At 35.9% G+C, this 17,768-nt stretch overlaps 1 protein-coding gene across 3 annotated transcripts in view; it reads left to right on the forward strand.

Moving 5' to 3' along the window:
• Positions 1-17,768, forward strand: part of LOC127946639 (leucine-rich repeat and immunoglobulin-like domain-containing nogo receptor-interacting protein 1) — a 75,161-nt gene that overhangs the window by 45,473 nt on the left and 11,920 nt on the right. Inside the window, exon 1 of one of the 3 annotated variants that reach the window (XM_052543327.1) lies at positions 6,292-6,590. The exons of the other annotated variants lie outside the window; for them this stretch is intronic. The gene's annotated coding sequence lies outside the window, so the exon portion shown is untranslated. Of the gene's footprint in view, positions 1-6,291; positions 6,591-17,768 lie in introns of those variants that run through there. 3 annotated transcript variants of the gene reach the window in all.

Below are 17,768 nucleotides of genomic sequence, written 5' to 3' on the forward strand. Positions count from 1 at the left end.
TTTTAGCACTGTTAAATTTCAGTACTACACTGTTTAATTTCAGTATCAGAGTTTTGATTGTATGATTTTAGTAATGTTGTGTTTTAATACTGTAATAATATTATTGTAATAAACTTAAAATTGTTAAATGACAGTACTTTACTGTTTCAGTATTGCATGATTTCAGTACAATGGCTTTTAATTACTGTAATATTTCCTTCCTAATACAATAACATTTATGTACTGTAATATTTCAGTTTTGTAGGGTTTTGTTAAAGTAAGATCTCTTAATACTGTCAAATATTAGAGCAGCTAATTTTGCAGCTCTAGTCGAGCTATAAAATGTCAGTAACTGAACCGTTTTAGTTTTGTAGGATTTTGGTACTGATTATTACTGTAATATTTTACAGTAGAAATGATGTACTGTAAGATTTCAGTTCGTTTTTTACTCTTAATACTGTACAACCTCAGTGCAGCAGAGTTTAATAATGTATGACTTCTGTCTTTTTTGCTCTAGGGATTCATTATTGCAAGGTCTGAATGCAAGGCTTATTCCTCAAAGAATTGCTTGCTTTGATGTTTGGGTGAAAATGTGTTTCATGAAGTGTAAAATCTCTTTATATCTCAATATTTTGCATGTACATGGGCAGACAGTGAGGACTGATTATGTAACAATGACCTCATGACCCTCAGTCAAAGGTTACAATTCTGGTGTTCTTCTGACGGATTTACCAAAACAATTCACTTTACTGTTGTGGCTTTCGAGACTTAATGTAGAAGAGCATGTGATTTCTTTTATATGGATAGTTTTAACTCTTTATATTATGTTCTATAGCCTGACTGGTGCTCACGGAGACAGGCAAAAAACAGGTCACTCTAAAACTGGTTCAGGGGTTTTTCCAGTCAGTGACTACATTTCTAAAACTATTTTTACTATGTGCCCTTTTTCTGTTCATTTTACAAAATAATAATGTGTTTTTAATTAGCTAAAGTAAATTAATCAAAGTTAATATGTCTGGTCTTGTCTACGCGTTGTGTTTTGTGGGAGTGGTCACTGTGTTTGGGGTGTGGCTATCTGTTGTTTTACCCGCTTATGTAATTAAATAATCATTGAGAAGGAATAGGAATTTGTTAGGTGTATAAATAGTTGTCCTCTTTTTTTAAAAGGTTATGTTGTGTTTACATTTCTGTTTAGTGTTGTCAATGCTATTTCGTAATCAATTATGGTATTTAATTTACATTATTCCTTAATAAAATAAATCTATGAAGGATGTAATAAATTGAAAAAATGTGTATATTAAGTAAAATTAACATTTGGTTGGATTTACTCGTGTCCCTCATTAAAAAGACTATTTTTACTAGTTCTGAAATGTGTATTTATTTCCCTTAGAAAATCACAATTCTACTTTTCCAGTATATCTTGAAGTTTTCTCCAACTATGAACCAGTGATTGTAAAATTAGATAGTGGTAATCCTGACAGTCCTTGACTCGCTGTGTGTGCGTGTGATCAGGGTGGGTAGATATGATTGCTACAGCATAGCAAGAGAATACAGAACAAGAGAATGAGATTTTGTTGGTTCCAGATGAGATGAGTGCTGTGCTGGAAACATCTTTTAAAGTAGCTATTGCTGTCTCTGCACTGCAGCCTGCGGCTGGGAAATACCATCAGTAATACAAAGAGAAATATCTCAACATAGTGTATTGTGTGTGTGAGCCCAAAGTGAGCCGAGCCATTTGATATGACAAGCTCAAATCTGATTGGCAGCTCTACGAAACCTCTCACAGTCAGTGTATCCAGGTTTTTGTAATAGTCCATCTAGAAACATAGGCATGTTTATACAGTAAAAGAGAACTACTGAGAAAGACCCTTTTTTGGTCTGATCAGTCATCAAATCTTTAAAAGACACCAAAGATTTAACTTGAGATGCTTAGTAGCCAGTAACCAAAACTATCCACAAGAATAACTATACATTGTGTTTTGTTTTCTAAATGATGTCTACACTGTAAAATTATTTTCAACGTTTTCAAAGGAATGGTGCCCTGTGATTGGTTGAGCGGGTATATCGCATTCTGCAACAAAAGGGAGACTGGTGTTTGTCGCAGTTTGGGAAAAAGGGAGAAAACATGATCTAATAACTCTGCTAATATCGCTTTTTTCATCAAATTACAAAATACAATACTGATTTTGGCGAAAACTCCATTAAACCCAAACTATTCATATATACATATTAGGGGTGTAACGGTTCACAAAATTCACGGTTCGGTTCGATACGATACACTGATGTCACGGTTCGGTTCGGTTCGGTTCGATACGTTTTAGATAAAGCAAAATGTAAAAACATCTCAACTTTTCAGAATGCCGCAAGCGCACCGCGGGTCATGTGACAAGAACCAACCAATCAGCTTCATCCTTTCCCGTAACAAGGTTGAGAGCTCAGCCAAGATGAAGGAACAGCTGATCATAGTTGTATATGGATTGCAATTTTGAAATAAATTTAGTAGCAGAGCTACTGCAAGCGATTTTTAGAGCTGCAAATCCATTTATCCTTCGCTGAAATTTCCGCGTCTCATGGAGAGAGCACGTCATTGTTGCTTAGCAAAGACAGACGCCTCATGAGCGCTTCTGCCCGAGTGCTTTGGAAAGGAGGAGAAAGACGTGCTTAGCGTTTTCCACGCGTTTTTAGGAGCGATATGTGAACGGCCCCTAAGGCGCTCGCTCACTCAGCACGCGCTGAAGGCTCGTTGCAAAATGTCTAATGCATTTAACAGACCAGAAATATAAGATCCTAAAATAACCAACAGGTCTGGTGTTTGGGTTGGATTCCCTGTAAGCTATAGTGTCTAAATGCTGCAGGGATAGTTTGCTGCGTGCATGTTTCTCCTTTTTTTCGTCTTTTCCCAGATAGTACTGACGCATATATCCCAGATATTCCCGCTGGTGTTTTTTTTTTTTTTTTTTTGTATTCCCGCTGGTGTACCCTATCATGTTGCAGATGCGACATACCGTTGTTTTTTTATCCACCACTCTCTTGCCATCACCATTATAGCTTAAAGGGAATCCAAAGTGCACCCAAACACCAGACCTGTTGGTTATTGGGGGATCTTCTCATTTCTAGTCTGTTAAACGCATTGGCTATTTTGCAACGAGCCTTCAGCGTGTACTGAGTGAGCGAGCGCCTGCTGAGTAGCCTAACATAAACATATAAGATGGTGTTTTTTTCTTCTTCGGGAGTGTCAGGGGCGTTGCCTGTTACGTTGTTTGGGTTATTGGGCTACCTTGTTGAACGCATATCATTATATTTCTATCTCTCTCTTTTTTTTTTTTTTTTTCCAAATATAATTAATTACTCCAACGAACCGTTCGGTATACATAATGCGTACCGCGTACCGAACCGAAAGCGTCGTACCGAACGGTTCAATACGAATACGCGTATCGTTACACCCCTAATACATATATATGCATATTAGTTTTATTATTGTTGTTTTAATTATCGTTTTATAATTTGACGCATCATATTTTGTTTTCTCAACTGCCTATTAATTATCTACTTTAGAATAGTGCCATGTATGACAAACTGTGGTATTTCTTGACATGTTGGTCAGATGGTCAATCAGATGGATGATTCTTGGCCAAAATAGTTTATGCTGCTAGTCAAAAGTCTGGCTAGGCGAGACCAGGCCAGAATAAGACACAATGTGCGCATTAATCAAAAATCTGTCTGTTTTTGTCAAGCCATTAGTTTCTCGAGTAGAGAGTATTGTGTTGGATTGCGTGCGTCACTTTGACCTTTCTAGCCCTGGAAAGAAGCGAGATGGAGATGGAGAACAGGATTATTCCTGAATTCTAACTGAAATCTGTTGTGTGTGCAGATGGAGTTTGTGTCAGACCGGACTTGTAGATCATATCAAGTGTCGCTCAGACGTCAGATTAGGCCTAATGTGCATCTGCCCTCATCACGACGTCCCGAGCCTTACAAAATACTCCGATTTGTCATGCTGTTCCAACATTAACTGTGAAATAAATCATTTGGTTTGGAAGATGCCATTCTGGTGTTTGTTTTCTCCTTGCTGACGGCTCTATTCCTGTCGCTCTCATTTTCCCCAGTCACAAAGAATCAGCTAGAGAAACAAACGCAGACATCCAGCACCAAATGAGAGTAGAAATTGGCTCCGGCGAGTAAATAAAACAGGTTTACATGGTTTGAGTTAAATTTTGAGAATGATAGTTTAACCCTCTCTTGAGTGATGTGAGGGCTTCGAATGAAAGACGGAAACTGTGTACTACAGAAAACAACTGTCGCAACTCGTTTGTCTTCTAGCCACTTTTACATCCACAGATTTGCCATCAGAAGATTCTCTGGGACTTTTTGGGACATTTAAGCCAGTAAAATGAATATATTATGAACATATTGTTGTGGAAAATGCAAATTTAACAACTTTTGTGGGTAAAGAATGATGTATGAAATTTGACACTAATAAATAGAAGAATAATGTGTTTTATAATAATGCGTGTTTTTTCATATATATATTCAGCAGTATTATTTTAGTGCATTGAATATAACAGTAATTAATAATATATTAAATTATCATTTGTATTTTAAGCTTTCATTTTAAAAGTTTTTGACAATTTGTGATGTGCTTTTGTCATTTTTATTAGCTTTTCTTTAACTCTTTCTATGTAGGTTTAATTTATTTCAGTTAGTAGCCACTTTTTCAAGTTTGTTTGTGTGCATACTTTGTGTGTGTGTGTGGTGTTGTTGTTGTTTTTGATTGTTTGTTTTTTCTCTTATGTCCACTAAGAAATATTGATGTTGGTAAAATCACTCACAAAAGCCACTTTTGGATCCTATTAAGACACAATTCTCAAATGATACAGATGTCACCATGTTATGACAGGAAGTTCACTTTAAAAACTTGAGGCTTGTTAGCAGTGACACACACACACACACTCACACACACACTCACACCCAAACTCAGGTGTTAAGTGACTCCGATCCTGTAGGTTTAGACTCTGCATAGCTGTGCCGTCTGCAGAAATCTCTCATAACTCATCCGTTAATGCAGCCCAGTCGGAATAAGACCATCGATCCAGGCATACGTCTGTCTGGAAAATCTCCTGAACGCAGCTTTAATCTGATTTATCACGCGGAAGGAGCTGAAAATCCTGGGCCGCCCATTTACTGGATGCAGTTATGGGTGCGTGTGATGTGCAATGACCCCTATGAATTTAAACAGACAGCTGTTATGTCAAGGGAGGCCGTTTGTTTATGCTGCTCACAGCTATTGTGTTCAAACGGCTTCTTCAGGCAGATGCTTAAGGTGCCCGGAAAATGATTTTCCAGGCAACAGCAATCTGAGTGAGAGCAACAGCGCCCCCAGGACCTCGTGTGTGGTAGTGCAGTCAACAACAGCAAGAAAATGATTCTTCGGGACGTTTTCCTGAGAAAGAAAAATACTGTAGTTTGTACCAAAAGGTAACACCATAGTATATTTCAATATTTAAGATGTATTGAATATTTTTGTACCACCAAAGAAAGTCATACATATTTGGAATGATTTGAGAGTGATGGAAATGATGACCAAGTTTTCATTTTTGAGTAAACTGCCCCTCATGCTGTGAAGAAATAAATTATGGATCCAGTAGCCTAAGTAAACGTTGGAATCTGTCAGATTTGGCAACGTCTGTGCTGACTACCTTTTTGTAGGCCTGTAAATTATTAATTAATTGTGTGGATCAAAACCAGTAATATTTCAAAAACCATCAATATTTTTTTCTGGTATTGCTTCTCATGAGTTTTTGCATTCACCGCTATTTCTTTTTGGTCCGAAATATGGCAGTAGTGAGGAAAAGGTCAAACAGCTGAAGATCCAGTTGTACTGTCCGAGTACCGCTTTTATTCAATTGCTTTGTTTAAGATAAATGCATTCAGGTTTGGTGTATGATATTATATTACCATCATTGTACCCTATGTTTTCTGTAAGAATAAACATTTAAAAATATCTCGCAGTTTGAGCACACATTTACCATGACAACATAAAATTCCCTCGAAATACCCTGCAGTTACTTATATAATCGTGTCCATAATGCATTCAGTATCGATTAATTTTACACTATGCTACTTACTGATATTTTGGCGGGAAATATGGTTCTCGTGGTAAGCTGTCGTGAGGAAGAGGGGTATTTCTCTCAGTATGTGCGTGAGAATCTTTCACATGCTCGTCTCGTGGCAGTTTACCTGTTCAGACATTTCGGAGAGGCTGAATAAACGCTGCTTGGAGACGCGCGCGCGTGCGTTCATGTGTGAGTGTGCGCGCGCGTGTGCGAGGCGCTGGGGTGAGTCCAGACTGCAGACGGGAGAAGAACCGAATCACTGCTGTGATTTTAATAGGACAGACGGAGGGGAGCAGAATATCTTGAGCTCGTCGATCCGTCGAGAGATGATGTTGATGAAGATGAAGATGATGATGTCTGTGACCACATGAAGATATCAAGGGTTTATCAGGCACGGCTATATATAAGCACTTTCAGCGGTGTTTGTGGACGGATCGTCGCGTTTTATAAGATGAACATATCCGTGTATGTGTTATTGCAGCGATACAGAATGATGCTGTAAGTTCACAACGCTTCGTATTTTAAGGTGTGTGTGTGTGTGTGTTTGTGTGTGTGTTTGAGAGAGACTGCCTATATTATATATTTAAGAGTGAATGCTGTGTGTGTGTGTGTTTGAGAGTGAGAGAGACTGCCTATATTATATATTTAAGAGTGAATCCTGTGTGTGTGTGTGTGTGTGTGTGTGTTATCTAAAATGAAATTAATAAATACATACATGAATAGTCTATGCCCTTCACCTATATATTTTACCTGTCCATACAGCATATATGAGTGTGTGTGTGTGTTTATATATATATATATATATATACAACTTTGCATAATATATTGTCATATTGTCACATTATCTAATATAACTGTTAAATCTTTGACAGACATCTTACCAGACAATTAAGCATTTGGGTCAATATGTGTTGTCTGTGAAGTTTTCTTCTGGATTAAATTATTTTGTAATGTAGTTATTGAAGAAACCATAAATATTTCACCACGCAGGGAGAAAAAAATTTGACATGGTTATAAATCGAGGGGTGCTCAAGGCAAAAAAAAAAAAAAAGCTTTTGAAAGTGAAAAAAATGAAAATGTTTTAAGTGGACTGTTCACAAAAAATGTCATTGAAATTGAAACTTTTGTTTTAAAGAGTGTATGATTTTATCACATTTAAGTTTTTGACATAGAAGGATGGAAACATTTTTAGAAAGTAATAAAGATCTCATAAAGTAAAAAAAAATGCCTTTGAAAATGAAATCAATGTAATGTCAGTGGAAAATGTGCTGGGTTTTATGATATTTTATTGTTTGCTTCAATCATGTTAGTGGAGATCCGTGCAGAAAGGCTTTGGAGTGGTTGAACGAAGCTGGAGAACCATCATTCAGAACGAGCAGCTGTCTTTAATAACTACTGTGCCATTCAGTGAAGTTGATTTCTGAATTGATCTGATTTGGAGTTGAGGATTTGATGCCAGGTGCTGCTGATATCTCTGTCCACACAGAATATTAAATCAGTCTGGGCAATTTCAGCCCAGCTGTCTTGGACTGTATTGGGTTGCGTGTGTGTGGGTTATCCGTTATGTCTGCTGCTGTTGGATTAGTTCTTCATATGAATCTCACAGGAGCTAAAAGATTTCCTATAGAAATACTGGTCCCAATATCACTTCCTCGGTGTGAGCTATGAATTCAGGGCCCTCGTGAATAAACCTCACGTACATATAAACTTGGAAAGCTATGCTCTGAAGAGCGCACTCGCAGTTTGTTACACCCACGTGGGCATTTGTAAAAAGCAGCCTTGACGTGACAATGTGCTTGCCACTGTGCGTACGTTTGACCTGGTGCATTTACTGTCTCCAATGGTGAAAAAATAATGTGATCGCTGGTTTTACAAATGTAATCGGCGTGATGGATGGCACTCGAACTCTAATAAAGGCATCGGCGGACAATGAATTCGCTTTGTGTCAACAGAAATCACTTTCATTACTCAAGTGTGCAAATAATATGATGTAGAAATAGGTCCGACTGATGTCATCTCGACAGGATGGTAGCGATGCTCTCTTTTTTTAAACCTCAAGCTGTGAGACTGGGCTTCTTGATGAACATGTTTGCAGCACAGTGTGAAGCGAAATTTTAACTATAACTAACAAGGTGACCATGAACTCCCAGGGTACCCATTTTCTGACTGCAATCCCCAATCCACATGGAGTAAAGGGTCATTTACCTGTTTGCCAGTCATTGTACATTTTGTCATCGTTTACTCACCTCAATGTCATTTTGAACCTGTATGACTTTCTTCCATAAAATACAAAAGAACTGATGCTTTCAAACGTTGAATAAAGAATGTGAAAGCATCGTATGATTCGTATGATATTACAATTTGTGTACTATATCTATGGGTCTTCTGCAATTGAGATAAAAAATTAACCAAATGTAAGTTATTCACTGACCATCTGATCAGTGATTCAGTGAGTCAACATGAGAGCAGATCAGTCTGGTTTGTGAATGAATCATTCAGACCAACTGATTCATTGAAAAGATTTGTTCAAAACAATAAATAATTCATGAATCAGTGCTACTTTTCATAAAAGGAAAAGACAGTAATATAGTACACAAGTCGTATGGACTACTAAAATAAAATAATTTTGAATAAAAATAAAATAGTTTTGAATAAATAGATATTAAATAATCATATATAATAATATTATGAATTAATAATTCATAAGTCAGACCTGGTGCTACTTCTCATAAACGAAAAAAGATTGTATTATAGTGCACAAGTTAGTCAAATATAAAATAATTCCAAATAAAATATTTACTCAAATAATAATAAACAAATCAGACATCATGTCACTTCCCTTATGAACTGAAAATATTGATTGTAATTTAGTGCACAAGTCCCTTTGTGTTCCACAAGAAAGAAAGTCATGCAGGTCTTGGAGGAATTTATGACAAATTGTCGTTTTGGGGTGAACTGTCCCTTTTAAGCAAATGTACATAGAATTTTAAAAATCCAAATATTTTTTATGCATTTAATTTGTGTCTCCACATTTTGATATTGTTAAATACACAAGCTTTGTCCTCATGAGTCTGAGACTTGAGACTTGTTGTGTAGCACAAGACTGAAAAGATCTGCAGTTATACAGATGAGTGGGAGGGGCATGCAAAGGGGAGGGGCTTGTCCCGTTGTGTCTTATTGCTGCTGACTTGTCACTCACACATGCTCACTTTACTCCTGGCTCTTTAAAGTCAAATCACTTACAGTCTCATTGTCAGAGCGAGAGAGAGAGAAGTAGAGCAGCTTACCACTAATCTTTAAATGAAATGCTTTTTGCCCAGGAGAAAAGCCCTGCTGAATAACTATTATTTTATCCATTAGTTTTGCATTAGTTTCCTGAAATGTAAATTGCTGTCTGTTTAGCGAATAGTCAGGCACGGTGCATCCAAATTAAATTATTTCGGAAATCAGGATTTTTGCCTGTGCGTTGTCAAAGGAATAGTCCTCTCTTCCTCTCTTGGTTTGTTATGTTAGTGATATTCTCTAGCAGACGTTTAATTCCGCAGCATCATATTGCGCTTTAAAAAGACATTAAGTGCAGTTACGTTTCCATAAAGCGACATGAAACTGCATTTATGTAAGATACATGTACGCTGGTTTCATGTTTTTATGATGACTCGGACGATGCTCTGGAAATGAATTGGCAGTAACGAGCCAGCAGAGTTCATTAGTGTTGCAGGGAGAAGATGCTGTAGTCCTGCTGAGTAAATGTTAATCACAATTGAAGACTCTATGCGAACAACTTGGAAATGTCAGGTAGTGGTGGTTGTGGGTGGCGCTCGTGTTATGGTTGTGTTTTTTCGTCTGTCTGTGGGTGATGCTTGTATTCTGACTGGGTGGAAGAATTGAGTCAATACCAGAAATTTAGCTTTAGATTGAGACCATAAGCAATAAAGAAAACCTCTCTCAGGCAACAAGATGCAACTGAGAATTATTTTATTTACAGCTCTTTGTAAAAATTTGTAATCTGTAATGTTGATTTCAAAATTTTGATAATTGTTTTTAATTAATTATTTTATTAACAAGGTGGAACAAGCAAAATAATTAAAAAAAATTAATACAACAATAATCTATTATTATTTAACAAGTATCAAAGCTGAAGTATGATTGTGATATTTAGATATTAAATAATCAAAATAAAATTATTCATTAAAAACTGTGTGTGTGTGTATATATATATATATATATATATATATATATATATATATATATATATATATATATATATATATATATATATATATATATACACACTAATATATACTAATTATATATATATATAATTAGTAGTAATAGTAGTAATAGTGGTATCATTATAACAAATCAAAAATGTCCAAAATCTAAATTGGTGATCTGTTTTGTTATTTTTACATAAAAAGTAATAATAATAATGAAAAAAAAAAAAATATATATATATATATATATATATATATATATATCGATAATAATTACATAAGGGTAAATGCAGAATTTAAATTTCCTGATGCACATGTAGCCTAATGCAGTTTGACTGAAATGTTTTCCCAAAATTATTAGTGAAGTGTTTGGACGTGCCATTGGTTCAGCAGGATGACTGCTTTCATTTGGTCTGTGCAAGCGATATCTTTTGCGACTGTCACAGTCGTCACATTCCAAAATGTGCAAAATGAATTTGTGTGTGGGCGGAGCTTGTATCGTAGTGTAGTGGTGCTTGTTTTGTTGCTGAAGGAAGTTTTGAATTGTGGTTGTGGGCGGGGCTTCTGTTAACATGCAGATCTGAGACAGAGAGTGTGAGTACTTCTCAAATAACCATCGCCTGTTAATGTATTTTCAAGTGTGTGTGCCCTTGTGTTGGAAATCAGATTGGAGAGTGTGTGTGTGTGTGTAATCAGTATTCTTCTCAGGCCAGTAGATCGATGGAAGCTCAGCAGCTGGTTTTGCTTGCTGAATGAGATGGCAACACCCATCAGGTTTGTGTGTGTACAGTGTTTGCCTATGCGTGTTTGTGTGTGTATCTTTGAAGCGATTGGCGTAAGTGATCTGATATCAAGTGGTTATAAATTCTTTAGGACAGTCTAGTCGTGCAGTGATGCCTAATGGCGGTGCTGCTTAAAGGTGTGTGTATGTGTGTGTGTGTTAAAGAGGCTGAGGTAAGCATTCCCAGACTAACGCTTTCTTTAATTGGATTTGTTTATTCATCAGCAGTCCTGCTGGATTTACTATGTGAGGTAAATATGCCGGTAGCACCAGCAGTTAGCCTAGATCCACATGAGGGCATCAGCTCAGATAATTAATGTTTCCAAAAGAACATCAGATGGGCATGTGTGTCAGAGCTGTCTTAAAGGAGCCATACTCACTTTTTTTGAAGCCATCTTCACTAAGCCCTGCCTTAAAAACTGACACATCCTAGCATACATTACTGTTCAAACTTTAAGGCTCTTATGCTCACTGAGACTGCATTTATTTGATAAAAACACAGTAAAAAGAGTAAATATTTTTACCATTTAAAATAAACTAAATAAAAAAAAATGTAATTTATTCCTGCGATTTAATGCTGAATTTTCAGCATCATTCCTTCAATCGTCGGAGTCACATGATCCTTCAGAAAACATTCTAATATGCTGATTTGCTGCATATTGCATTTACATTTCTTAATAGTTAACATTAAGTTATTTGTTATTACATTTTTTAGGATTCCTTTATGAATAGAAAGTTCAAATAATAGCATTTATTTGAAGCTAAATACATAGTATACAGTAGTACACATATACAACATTTTACTGTAAATTTGATCTTTACTTACACTTTTGATCAGTTTAATGCATTATTGCTGAAGAAAAATAGAAATTTCTTTCAAAAAATAATCTTACCGACCCCAGACTTTTGAATAATATTGTAAGTCTGTGGAGGACAAAAACTAGCATTAGTAATGTATCTGAATTTACACTATTAGTCTGCATACAGTGTTCACATTTGTATAGTTTTTTGTCCTTTAATAAATATATTTTCATTAAATGTACTTAAGATTTCATCATATTAATTAATTTCAGTTACTGAGTAAAACAAATATTCAGACATTTTATATATTAATTATTATTAAATAATTTATAAATAATTAAATTTAATATATAAATAATTGTAAATAATAAAAAAAAAATATTTAAATAATTCAATTAGCAATTTTCACCTCAGCTTCATTATCATTTACGAAAGTAAACAAAAATTCTTTGAGAAATGTTTTTGTCAGTAATTTTATTTCTTAGGAATGCAGCCTATGTATACTTAATATTATAATGGTAAAACAGGCCCATTGCATTGTGGGACGGTGTAATGTTAACCTATGCAGAAGCCTATGAAGTGTGTAAATGTGTGTTTTGTGGTTCTGTAGGATTGATTTACGTCGTTGAATTTCCTCTCTGAATCATTCCGATCAATCAGCAGTGACTAAAATAGAAAGCGAACCGAGATTTATGTTCTGAAGAGAGGAACAGAGCGTTGTAGAGGCGGTGGAGTTACAGAGGTCATGTGATCTCTGCCAAGGGTTTGTGTTTCAGGAGACGATGAGTGTGCGCCGTTTAGCAGATGCCTGGAGATAGAACGCGATTCATGAGCCTGAGCGAGAGAGACAGAAAACTGTTGGTGTAAACTGAGCTTAGTGTGCGTGTGTGTGTGTGTGTGTGTGTGAGATCCCTGAAAGCCAGTGTTTAAGAGGAAAGACAGAGGAGGGGTGTGGTTGTGCTCCATTTCCAGATAGACAGAGAGGATGACACAGCTAACAGCACCGACAGGAAGCTTGTTGATGGATGACAGACTGATATCAAGAGTCTTTCCATATTATAGATGAATGCAGAGTTCAATTTCCACTACACAAACTCCCTGATGGATTCGCAGGAAGACGATCAGCTCTATGAATCGCACAAATCCTGCTGGAACAAACCCAGGTCACACCAGCTTAAAGGAATGTTCTGGGTTCGACTAAGCTGTAACAATTTGGAAAGGCACCTTTGACTCCAAAGAGAAAAATATTGACAGTTTTTTCTATCAGACTGAATCTGTATATCCATACACACCACAGTAAAAGTGTTCTGTCTCCATTTAGTCCGTGTATTTACAAAAACCTCTCATTGCGGTTTTATGTATTAACATGAAACTGCTGTGGTAGACCTGCTTATGTAATGTTCTATCCAATATTTAAGAATACCAAAAAAAGGGCACGTTTGTTGGCTCAAATTCATAAAAAGAAAATGTAAGCAGGAGTTCATCCATCTAGAAAAGTAGTCCACCATTCCTCCACCTCCAAAGCGATTTAGGGAACTTCACAGATTAAATAATAAAGTTTTTTACTAAATAATTAATTTAAGTGCTTTAACGGAAATTCACCTTTCACGTGTATGCAAAGCATTTGCTCTGTTTATTTCCATTTTAAGTGATTTTTTTGGTAATTTGAAATGTCTGCTTTTAAATGAACCAATTAAAATCTGAAAAAAAAAATATTCTCAGATTATGTAATCCGTATGAAACTTGCATGCAAGCGCATTCACTACTTCGGAGATGTCGCCGAATTCATCTCTTAAGCCGAAAACACTAGTTTTATCAGTGTGCTGTGGCAAGCTTTATGCATGCGCTTCAGCATCTATTAGGCTATGTAGGCAATAAAAGGCTCATTAGCGTGATTTATGATTTATTAGCATGGTTTATTAATAAATAAATGTGTGATTAATCAACAAATGCTTAAAATGAATGACTACTAGTAGACCAGAAAAACCTTTAGTCGTGGGCAGTCCTTCAAAATATGTTGCAGACATTTCATGAAGACCCTAAAGAATCATACCAACTTGTGGAAAATGGGCATCTGATGGCCCCTTCAAAAGAGCATTCTGAGTTCAGTACAGAGTCAAGTTCAGTCAACAGGAATAGTTCACCTAAAACTTCACCTAAAAACTTGACCCTCAGCTCATCCAAAGATGTAGGTGAGTTTGTTTCTTCATCAGATTTGGAGAAATGTAGCATTGCATCACTTGCTCTTTAATGGATCCTCTGCAGTGAATGGGTGCCGTCAGAATGAGAGTCCAAACATCTGATAAAAACATCACAATAATCCATAAGTAATCCACTCCAGTCCACTCCAGTCCATCAATTAATACCTTGTGATGCAAAAAGCTTCATGTTCAGAAGCAATTCAACAAAGAAACAAATCCATCTTTAAGACATTTTAACTTTAAACCATTGATTCTGGCTAAAATATGAGTTCACTATCCATAATATTGCCTCCTCCATTGAAATCATCTAATCTTAATCAGGAGATCAAAAATGTAGAGATCAAGCACTGTTTGATCGATGCCAATCAATACTGTTGATGGGCATCAAGGCATTAACATGTTCTGACTAAAACGCTTGAATCAATGGCGGAAAAAAAGGAGCTTTTTCAGAGCTGCTGAAAGGGTGTCAAATCATGTGTCATTTCGCACATTTGTGTTGGTTTTTGGACATGCATGAGTCCATTCCTGTCATTAGAGATGCGGGTCTGACTGTAAATCATCTACATCAGAGCGGAGAGTGAATCAGGCGGTACAGCGTGAATTTAAAAGAGCTCTTTAAAATGACATTCTGTAATGAGTCGCTCTGACAAGAAACACACAGTTATGAAAGAAAATTGTGTGTGTGTGTGTGTGTGTGTGTGGATCAAGTGCCTCTGTGTCTGTTTTATATGAACCCAACCCTGTTTATAGAATAAATATTTAATGGTAAATTACTTTTACAGCTATGCAGTGTATAAATATTCTACATTATGCCTTATATAATAGAAAATCAACAAGATACAAAACCATACAATAGACCTAATTCATGAGCAAAATGGTGTGTAAATTGTTAGTTAAATCATTTAATGTTATTTAAAATGATTCCTTTAAAAAATACTTTATGAACGATTTGCACAGAAATGTGGCTTATGAATGAGAAGCACTGTGTAGTGCACAATTAAGATTGATAGTTCAGGAATGTTTTTAATATTTTTTTCTTTTGTATGGCATGAAAATGAATGAGTAACCCATTAAAATGTTAATTCATATGCTTTATTTGGCACTGTTGTATGTAGTGAGATTTACAGTCATAAAAATTAAAACAGACAACACAGAATTTACATTTCAAGTACAGTGCTATAATTATAATTATAATAAATTATTAAGTTGGAGTTTTCAATTAAATTGATTAGACATCATTTTTATTGTAAAAAAAGAAACATTCAAATGTAATGAAGAATTAAAATGGAAAACAGAATTTGTGAAAAAATGAAATGTATTTATTAGGGCCCTATGTGTGGCACAAATTAAGCAAGTTTCGGGTGGAAGTTTGAGCAATAAAAAAAGTGATGAATTATAATAGCTCACACAAATATTGGGTCAAATACTGCATTTTTTACTACCTAGTGCATTTACAGTGACTTATCTTGGGTGAATGTGTTCACATCAAGCTAATTCTGACACCTTAACATGCTAGCTTTATTTTGAAACATGGTAGCTTTCGATTAAAACATTAGCCTCTGTTCTCAAAGAACAGCATGAACTGGTAGCTGGACAAGCTAATTAGCAGCTAGCATGTTCCAGAACATCTACCTGGATTTCCCAGCAGGGAACAAACTGACAGCAGGGACTGAAAATGATTCAGTCAACTTTTACAGGTTATGTACTGAAGTTACATAACACAGACCTGATGTCTATTGAAGCATATTTTGAAAAACAGCAGCAGCGTAAAAAGGACACCAGCGATCACCTTAGGTCCTGTATTAAAGTAACACCTGTCTGTGAAAACGTATGCGCGCCTTACTTTTCAGCTAAATACATTTCTCTAACACTCGTTTTCTTTCTGAATAAATGAAAAGAGAGATGCTTTGGGGAACGGTGAATGAGTCATGAGACTGAACCGAGAAACCCACACACACACTTTGAAACACACACACACTCACACACAGATGCTATAGAATGGTTTCCTAGGGCATATAATGTATTGTACAAGATTATTCATTATTTTGTGGCTTTTAAGGTCATCCCAGATCAGTTTGTGTTTAATGATGAAGACCACATGGATCATGTGACATTATAGACTGAAGTAATGTTGCTGAAAATTCAGCTTTGCATTACAGGAATAAATTAGATTAAAATATATCAAAACAGATAAATTTAAATGATCATATTTCACATATTTACTGATTTCTTTCATCAAATAAATGCAATAAATGCTTCTCTAAACCCTAGGCTTCAACATTCAGCCAAGTTGTGTGTCATGTGAAAACTGCATCACTGGGTCTGAACTAGAGGTCAAATGGCGTCAGTCAGGGGTTCTCTGTACACTCCAGTTAAAAAGAGAAACCTGCTGGTCATGTGTATGTGAATTTGCCCATGATGCATTAGACTGACAGAACTCATCTCAGAGTCTTAATATCTTTGTTTGGCAGATGCAATGCAAAACAATCAATTTCCCAGCATGCATTTCTGCATCACATCTCCAGGCCTCCTCCTCCTGCTTGCAGAGCATGATTAGTGGTTCAAAACGCAATTTCATCCTTGTAAAAGACTTGATCAGTTGTAATTTGAGGTTACTGTATATTGGCTCTCTCTCTATGAATCTAAAAGACATTTTCTCTAACAAATTGAAACAATTTTACTAGAGTTTGAGAATAAAATCGTAGCTAGGTCAAGGTATGTCTAAGAAAATACACAGTTCACCCATAAATTAAAATGTTGTAATCATGGAGCGTGACAGCTGCAGATCTAGCTTTGTTTTATATGTCCCATGAAAGTAATAAAATCATTTAAGTGAGGGTATGGAAGCCAGTTTTTGTCTTAGAGTTTCTGTGTGTATCTGTGGATCATGTTTTGATTACAGGTCTGATTAGGTTTGTCATGATATTCCAATACTGTAAATTCAGTTTTTATAACTGGATTCTTTGTTTTCCACATCGTGGAAATAATATTGCCCTATACAGAATTAACCATAACTCAAATTATAAAGGAGAAGTGTGCAATTTCTTTTCTCAATGGACTTGAATGTATTAGGGCTGTCAAATGGATTAATCACATATAAAATAACAGTTTGTGTTTAGATCATATATTTGTTTGTACTATGTATATATGAATACATAAAAACACACAAGAATGTATATATGAAAACACGCATGTAAATATTTATTTAATATATACATGAATCTGTGTATTTATATATACATATAAAAATACACAGTATACACACACATCATGTAAACTCAAACATTTATTTTGGATGCCACTAATCGCTATTAATCGATTTGACAGCTCAAGTTTTTTGTATCAGAGTTTCAAGTCATTAGCTTAGCGACATGCTAACGTCAAACTCTGTTGGAATCAGCTGTGAATGTAAGTTCCTTTAATGCAAGTCAGTCCACTTAACAGCCAGAAAGGAACCATTAATGGAGTTTTTGCCCATTAAGAGCGTATCAGATCAATTAATTACAAGGTTCCGTTTCAGTAAGGTTGCTGCCGCAGAAGCTAGCTTCCTTCTTAGACAATAGACAGTGAGGCTAGGTTTTTCAGTCTAGCTTATGCTTTGGTGTACATCCTGCTTGTAAACCCTTGTCTCACACCCAGCGAGAAAACCTGCCCTGTGTGATTGATTCCTCAGCGCTAG

The sequence above is a fragment of the Carassius gibelio genome, chromosome A25, assembly GCF_023724105.1.
Source record: "Carassius gibelio isolate Cgi1373 ecotype wild population from Czech Republic chromosome A25, carGib1.2-hapl.c, whole genome shotgun sequence".
NCBI lineage: Eukaryota > Metazoa > Chordata > Actinopteri > Cypriniformes > Cyprinidae > Carassius > Carassius gibelio.